This window comes from Arachis hypogaea, chromosome 11 (genome assembly GCF_003086295.3).
Source record: "Arachis hypogaea cultivar Tifrunner chromosome 11, arahy.Tifrunner.gnm2.J5K5, whole genome shotgun sequence".
NCBI lineage: Eukaryota > Viridiplantae > Streptophyta > Magnoliopsida > Fabales > Fabaceae > Arachis > Arachis hypogaea.
In genome coordinates this window covers 4898899-4907782 of record NC_092046.1, presented here as the reverse complement: position 1 = coordinate 4907782, position 8884 = coordinate 4898899, and the positions used below count along the sequence as shown (strand labels likewise).

At 29.1% G+C, this 8884-nt stretch overlaps 1 long non-coding RNA gene across 1 annotated transcript; it reads right to left on the bottom strand.

Annotated features, from left to right (window-relative positions):
• Positions 1-3538: 3538 nt before the first annotated feature.
• Positions 3539-5379, bottom strand: LOC112719991 (uncharacterized). The gene is made up of 3 exons (XR_003161975.3): positions 4601-5379; positions 4235-4316; positions 3539-3742 (listed from the first exon to the last, which is right to left on the bottom strand). It is a non-coding gene; the product is annotated as an uncharacterized lncRNA (long non-coding RNA).
• Positions 5380-8884: the final 3505 nt, after the last annotated feature.

The following is an 8884-nucleotide window of genomic DNA, read 5'->3' as shown; positions in this document are numbered from 1 at the left end:
CACCGTCCGCCTGTTGACCCAGAGCCTCCAAGTTAAGAGTGGAGAAGTGTGGAGGGTACTGCTGAGTGCCAGAACTTGAATCCCCATGCTGTGTATGTGGATTGACACCTGTGTCATCATCGCTATCCCCAACGATATCTACAGGCTTCTAGTCAGAGTCGTCGTCACACATTGTATTCTCTACTCGATCTGGTTCTCCAAAGCCTTCCACATCATGAATCAAGCCACCACCGGTGCCCACCTCATATGCCTGCTCATAGACCCCTGGATTCTCCAAAGGTACAAAACCAACAACCTCCGTTCGATCTAACTCAGCCGCGAATGAAGGGGATGCGACCAGCAGAACAGATGGTCTGACCACAGGCATCGAAATAGACGCACCTCTCGCGGCAGTCGAGCTATGAACTGGAGCTGATTCCCCAGAACTATCGACACCAACCTCCAACTTCGCGAACAACTCGTGTATTCTGACCTCTGGAAAACTCCTAATACAATGAAACAGAACCCTAATATCTTCATCAGCCGCTAGCACAAAGGTATCATACTTAACACCGGTCGAGACAACTGTGATGAGAATCTTGTAGAATAGCTTCTTCACCTACTTGCTACCAAATACCCCAAACTTCTGCAAGATGCTGTTCTTCAAATCTGACAAAGTGCTTGATGAACTGATGAAAACTCTCAGTGGTTCTCTGTCAGTGAACTTCACACCATATTTTTTGCTTTTTTAGATTTTACCAGAGCAATACACTAAGACAAGAAAACTCTCTTTCTCACTTGCCATTGTGACAATAATCTCTTCACCAGCTTGAATCTCACTCACATATATATAAAATTTCTCTCCTCATAAACCGTTGCAGCTAACAAAGGTTTATGCTTACTCAAACTCCTTCATAAACCGTTGCTGCTTAAAACGTTTTATGTGCATTTGCCTCCCTTAGTAAACCGTGCCTAGTAGCCACGGTTTATGTATTAAATTGAAACCGTGGTTGGCTCTCACGGTTTACATAAACATAAAAATGCACATGCACGTAACAAGTTTCTGTTTTGTGTATATAGGTAAAGGATTCACTCAATTTATTTAATTAGGTAGATTGCCCTTTTCTTAACATAATCACATTTTATAAACTTTATGCGCGCATCTGAATGCTATTTCGCTAATTACTTTAACAATCTGGTTAGTCTTGTATATCAATTATGGAATTACCACAACTTTTATCATATTAGTATCGCGATGAATTAACCACAATTATCACATACTAATATACTCAATGACATAGATCAAATTTTGATAAGAAAAATTAGAAATTACAGGCGAAAATAATCTCATGTATGCACGCCTATTATCAACTGGTCCCATTTTATAAACTTTATGAGATCATGAGTCAAAGTGAAAACAAACTGAATACTTTAATTTTGCAGAAATATCTATATTCGTAAATTTATCTAAACCATATGAGCATCCAAATACACACTCTCACTGAAACAATATATCATAAAATGATGACACTCATATGAATAGTATCCACATAAAGGCCTTAGGTGTTTATTTCATACTAATCAAATAATATGCATGTGTTTGTAGAGTTTGTGCTAATAACTTGCTTACAAGATATTTAAACACTTCGAACTCTCTTGTTTAACAAAAAATTTAAAATATTATATTACTAACACATTATCACAAAATAACTCAAATAGTCTTTTAAATTTATTTTCATAATTTGTGACAAGTATTTGTAGTCACAAAAATGGATACCTTCAAAAAGTATTTTATATTCAAGTGCTTTGACAGAAAGAGTAATAAGTGTCTTCTTAACACCTTTTCAAGAAACTCTTTCAATGAACATATGAATATACTTACAGTGAAAAAATATTACCTAGACATTCAATAAAACCATAATCTAAATACCAAATGATCTCTAATTTTAGTTCCTGGCTTCATACTTGTGAACATATAATATTTTGCTATAACAAAATTTATTTGTCTATTATTTAGTGATTCATTCTTAATTGACTCAAATATCTGCCAAAGATATTAATAAAGTACACAACAACTATAAATGTACAAATTCATTATCCATCAGACTACTGTTGAAACGTAATAAACTTTATGCACTTTTGAGCTTTATAAGTTTCTTAAGATACCTATGAGACTATACTTGTTTTCCTTAGAGTTAAGTACATAATCTTATTTACAATTCTACATGCCGCTGACTTACAAAAATAGTAAAAATATACTTACTTCCATTAAACTAATATAAGTCATCAACCACATTTATCTTAAACGGCCATATGAAATAATAATTTGATGAAATATAAGTTATTAATGACAGAAAGTCTTTCCTTTTTTTTAATTCCCATAAAAAATTCTATTTAAAAATAGACTAATATTACCAAATATAACTTTAAAGCAAAATAATATATTTACACAAATTATATATTATATAAATAAAATTTATTCATATAATGGTGGGCCTATCATAAATAATACGTGAACACAACATTAATATTTAGTCTTTGGACAGAAATATTAATTTGTAATAAGCGGCATTTTTAATACAATAATTAAATATTAATAATAAATTCTGTCAAACATTAAATCTATCTTTGGACAAACTTATTGTTCACATGAAATCAGATAAGTATCAGATGTTTGTTATCACAAATGCGCATGTAATTTGGCTAAGTACAAAACTTTCTTTAGGCTGATCTGTACTTGCATAACCAACAACACATAAATTCATTTAGTGCAGCTTACCAAATATTCTCAACAAAATTATGTCAAACAATAAGCCTACCTATATTTGGATTGACTCATTATTCACATGAAAATTTGAGAATTATACTTATTTATTTCCGCATATATTTTCTATCAATTGGTCAAGTACCAACCTTTCTTTGGGCTGATTAGTGGTTACATAATTAAATAGAAAATAAACACAAGGTTCAATGTTTATTATTTGGCCAAACAATAAACTTTCTTTAGGGCGATTATCATACGCATAAATAATAAGTATTAATTTAAATTTATCTAGTTACCTAAGGATATAGTTACCATCAATATATGTATATAATTCAGTCAAATATAGACCTTTTTTTTGGCTGACCAACATTCACATGAATTATATATCATCATATACTACAAGAAAAAGCAATATTTGTAACAAAAAAATTATTACAAAAAATCGAAATTTTGAGACAAAAGGAATTGGTAACAAAAAAAGGGTCGTTGTAGTATATCCCGTTACAAAAAATTTTTGTAACAAAAAATAGAACTGTTACAATTCAAAGTAATATTTTGTCACAAATTTTTTTGATACAAAAAACGAAATTTGTTACAAAAGTGGTAACACTTTTTTACTTTTAAAATATTTTTCGTAACAATTTAGATTTTTATATCGTAATATTTTGTTACAAAATACTATTTACTTTTGTAACATTTTTTTTTCTTTTACTTACAAAAATAGAAAGTTTATTTTAAAATATTTAATTGAATAATTGATATATCAATTAATTTTCTAATCCCACTAACTCAACATTTATATGATATATAATCATATAGATAATTAAAATATCTTACATGTCATTAAGATTCTTTTACAATAAAATAAGTTCTACAAATTTAACTAAACACAACTTTTTCCTAACATAAAATTGTATCATATCGAATTTATAATTCTTGATTCTTCTAACATATTTCAGTCAATATAAAGTCTAGCATGTTGGCATCAATTTTGTACCCCTGCAAATATAAACAATAAAAACCAAAATAAAAAAATAACACATAACACTATCTCCATCCGAGTAAAAATTTAAGTTAGAACTTACAAGTTAAAATGAACTAATTCTTTAAGAATCTATTTTTAAAGTTCAAAACTAGCCAATCAAAAATATAAATTATCAAGAATTACAAATTCAATATATAAACTTGGGCCAATTAATGACAATTCAATCACAATTTAGTGAACAAAGTTATTAAATTTACATAAGTATCAATTGTCAAAAAATCACTACAAAACATAATTTTCACCAAAATCTTCGTAACAAATATACTTAACTTTTTTCTTATGCTTTGACATAAGGTATATGTCAAAACACAAGATAAGAATATAAAGAAGCACCTGTACACTATCAAGCAAAACATAAATGGTAAGGTAACTTGGCCTTGTATTTCCAACAATCTTCTGTTACACATAAAAAGGAACATACAGAGAAATAATATATTGATCATTACCAGTTGCTATGATACTCTCAGCCAATGCAAGGATAGCCCCAGGTGGACGCATGAAACAGCTTTTAAGTGCAGTCGTTTAAAACTGCATATACATATAAAATAATAATAAAAAAAATGAATCTTGTCAACATGTATAGCTAAATTGTCCTACTGATTTAAAATAATAACATATATTATTAATTAATTAATACAGTGGTATCGAATTGTTCTCCTGCAAACTATTACAAAGTAAGTAAGTAACAAAAAGAATATGCAATTGAGTTCAAGATTCAGCCAAAGTAACTCAATAGTAACAAATACTAGAAATAGGGAAAAGGAAATGCTAAAAGAGGGGAATAAATAAACAGTTTTAGATATTCACTCTACCTTAAAAGCTACATAGGATTTATTGGTGTGTTTTTAATCCTGATAGCACTCCTAACCTTTTTACCTAGCTCATCTACAGAAGATAGCAAGGAACGATCAGACATCCACATAACACAAGGATTAGATTGAGCAATCATCCACAGCATCAGCATAAATAATCTTATCTATTGGATAAAGATCAAAATGACGCATTGAGCAAAAAAATATGAACACGACGGCAACCCCTTTTCTGCAACGACGACAACAGAAGCTTCGCTGGCTGTGAATGTGGCTTGACGGTGGTGATGCGGATGACTCCCTTCTTTTTCCGTCGTTCTTCCTATTCTCCTCTGCTCAGATCGGCGTTGACGGCGGTGAGAAAAACTTCGGGACGTCGCGTGTGACGGCGGCAGCAGCAGCTTGAACGGCGACGGCGGTAAGCTCCACGAACAGTGACTGTTCGAGCTTGATGGAAGGCAGAACGGCGACGGCAAGACACGAACGGCGGCGACTCTGGGCAGTAACCCCTCCTTTGTGAGCTCTCCCTCTCTGTGCGAGCTTTCTCTTCTCGACAGAACAACAGCGACTCTCTTCTCTGGGCTCAACAGTTCGGTGGTGGCGGAACGGATTGGGCGCGGCGACAACAAGCGGGCGACGCTCTTCCCTTATCCTCCCTCTCTCTACGTGGGTGGATTTCTTGTGAAGTGTGTGTTACATTGAAAGATAAGGGGGGTTGTGTGACTGAAGGAGCTGGGTTAGGGGAAATTAGGAGTTTTTTTTGTTTAATTTGAAAATTTTGGAATTTAGGATTAGAAATTAAAGATTTTATAAAGAAATAAGGATAAATATGAATAGATATTTTAATAAAATTAGAGGATAAAATTATTTTAAAATTAAATATATTCTATTAAAAATATTTAAAAATATTGTTTATCAATATATTGCTAAGTTTAATTAATTATTTTTAATTTAAATTATAAAATAAAAATATAAAATAACCAATTATAATAAAATTTACAAAAATATTAATTAATTTAACTCTAAATATTCATAAAACTAATTTAATTACTTTAGATTAATTTCTAAAAATAAAGAATTCAAATTAATAAAATAAACCATAATTTATTCATAAGGTTTAATTATTCTGTTGGTCTCTATAGTTTCGCAAAATTTTCAATTAGGTCCCTATACTTTTTTTTTTCTTTTAATTGGATCCCTGCACTAATTTTTTTTTTCAATTAGGTCCCTCTTAACAGTAATTGGCTTAATTGTATAGGGACCCAACTAAAAAAAAAATGGTACAGGGACTCAAATAAAAAGAAAAAAAAGTGTAGTGGACCCAATTAAAAAAACAAATTGGTGCAAGGACTCGATTAAAAGGAAAAAAAGTATAGGGACCTAATTAAAAATTTCGCGAAACTATAGAGACTAACAGAGTAATTAAACCTAGAAATTATTTAAATTAAACTATATAATTCTTCCATTACTGAATTTTAATCTCTATCATGCAAAATATTATATTATAATAAAATTATATAAGAATTTTGATTAATATAAAAATCAGCCGAACAAATGCTTTGTGACAAAAAATTTTATATTTTGTGACAAACAAATAACTTGTTACAAACAATATTGAATTTTGTGACAAATTAATTTTTTGTTACAAAATAATTAAAATTTTTGAAACAAATAGATATTTTATTACAAAATATTTTAAACTTTTGCAACAACTTTATCTTTTGTTATAAAATATTATAAAATTTTACAACAAAATACCGAATCGTTACAAAAGCTAATATAATTTGTAACAAAAAAATTAAGTCGTTACATAATAACAAAATATTTTGTAACAAATTATATTGTTGTTACAAAACATTATTATTATATAACAATTACTAATTTTTGTTACAAAAAATTTTTTTGTGACAATTTTAAATTTGTTACAAAGTTTTGTTACAAATGTTTCATTTTTTTGTAGTTATATTCCTAATGTTTCAAAATAAATCAGTTTTCACAAAAGAGACTACTTTAATAGCATACTATTCAGCTAATTTATTCTAAAACTAAATTTTATAAAATAGATGAGTACGATAATTTAAATTATTATATATTTTCTTATATAACAAATCCAAGACATTTACATAGCACAAAAATTAATAAGTAAACAACAAACTACAATATATAAGAACCACATAATATAAGGTGTCCTTATTAATCAATTGTTCATCATTTTTTTGTTTAATACAAAATTGAATTCATGACAAAAAAATTTAAATAACAAAGAAGACAAACAATTTTTTGTATAATAAAATTTTCATACTATGTCTCTAATAAAAAAATCATCACATTATTTTTTTAATAAATTAAATCTAAATAAGAGAAAAGAATAAATAAACTTTTCTTCGCCAAAAAATAAATTTACAGTGAATTTGTAAAGCCAAAATAAATAAAAAAAATCAAAAGCGCGCTATTAATAATAGCATACAGAAGATCACCGCACAAAAAGCCAAAAATAAGATATAATTGTTTCAATCAAAAGAACGATTCAATAATCAAATTGATCTTTTTAATGATTCAAGTATGGAAGGCTTTGATACTATTTATTGAAAATTCTTAGTTTTCATAATCTCAAGATCATTCATGTTAAATTATTAAGAAATAAATACTTGAATGCAAAAACGTACCTAAATTCGTGAATATGGTTGAAAGTATTTGGTTCTTTAATCTTCCTCAACTAAAGCCGTCTATATCCTTAATAGGGCTGAATCGCAATTCCTCATATGGAAAAAGAACTGCAAGACGGCTTTGATATACTGGGACCAAAACCCTGAAGTTACTATTTATATTTGAGTGTGACATCCACTAAACCCTAAAATTAAAATAAAATAGTTTATCTTATTTTATTCTCATTTAATTCAAAATCAAAAATAATAATGACTTATTTAATTCAGTATTTATGACAATAAATGATATCACCATTATATAAGTCATCTAATGTGATATAGCTTAATTTGTGATTATAATTAATATATGTATTGGTCATAAATAGATTAGGAAATAATAATTTCTTAACAACTATATCCCATATCTTATAGTTCTATCACTACAAGAAAAACGCTAAGTACCGTCGGAAAAATAATTAAAATATGACGATAATTAAATTACCATTAGAATAAATCAGACGGTATAAACCTCGGTGGTAAATGGTTACTGTCGGATTTTTTTCGTCCGACGGTAATTACCGTCAGATTCTGTGACGAAATATAGTTAGTACGAAAACGAAATATGATGAACGATACTGGTGAAATTTTTTCGACGGTAACGTTAGCACCAAGTCATACGTCACCTGTAACACCCTAACTACCAGAATGTTACGCTTCGGACTACGCTACTCTGATGGCTCGGGTATTATGACGACTCTTAACATATTTAATAATAAAATAGGAGCCTGTTTAAAACTTAAAGTCGTATTTTTCAAAAGAAACCTTTTACTTGAAAAGATACATAATGCGAGTAATGATCACTGCATATTGAAGATACATATACTTTACTTCTGAAGCGGGTACGATATCTGTGAGTGAATATTATATCCGTTGTTTTAATATTAGCCTGCTCTGTAGCCTTTTGCCGCATTAACTACCACTTTGTTTGGTGAACACTTATCTTGAAAAGCTTCCACCCTACGGAGTTCCTCCAAGTTTTTGTAAAATCTTGAAGCCATATAACCTTTTTGCATCGAGCCTATCTTGTATCTTTTGCCTTGTACCACACTTGTTCTTCTTTATATGTATATTCAAGTCATAAGGCCTATCCGGTTTCTAAGAATTTGTGTGTGTGTGCGTGTGTGTTTGTGTATGTGTGTGTGCACACGCACGCCGAGACTTCTTGCTTTTTTTAAAGTGATTAAAAGTAAAGTATTCAAAAACTGTTTAATATTTTACGTATTAAGTTAATTTTTGAAGACAAAAATTTTTATAAGTGGGGTAGGATGTAAGACTCCAAATTTTGAAAAAGTTATTAATAAATTATTTATGATCTATTATATTTATTTAAGATTATATTTATAGAGATTTTTATATATAAGTTGAGTAAATTCTTATTTATTATTTAGAGTTCTTATAATTGAAAAATAGTGAATAATTTATATGCCTTAATTTTAAATGTTTAGATTTTTAACCTTATTAATAAAAAAGAATTAATTTACTTGTCTCCAATTTTTATTAATTGGTATTTAATTGAAAATAATTTACAAATAGAAAATTAAAAGGTATTTTAAAGATGGATATTTTATATTTAACTTGGTTT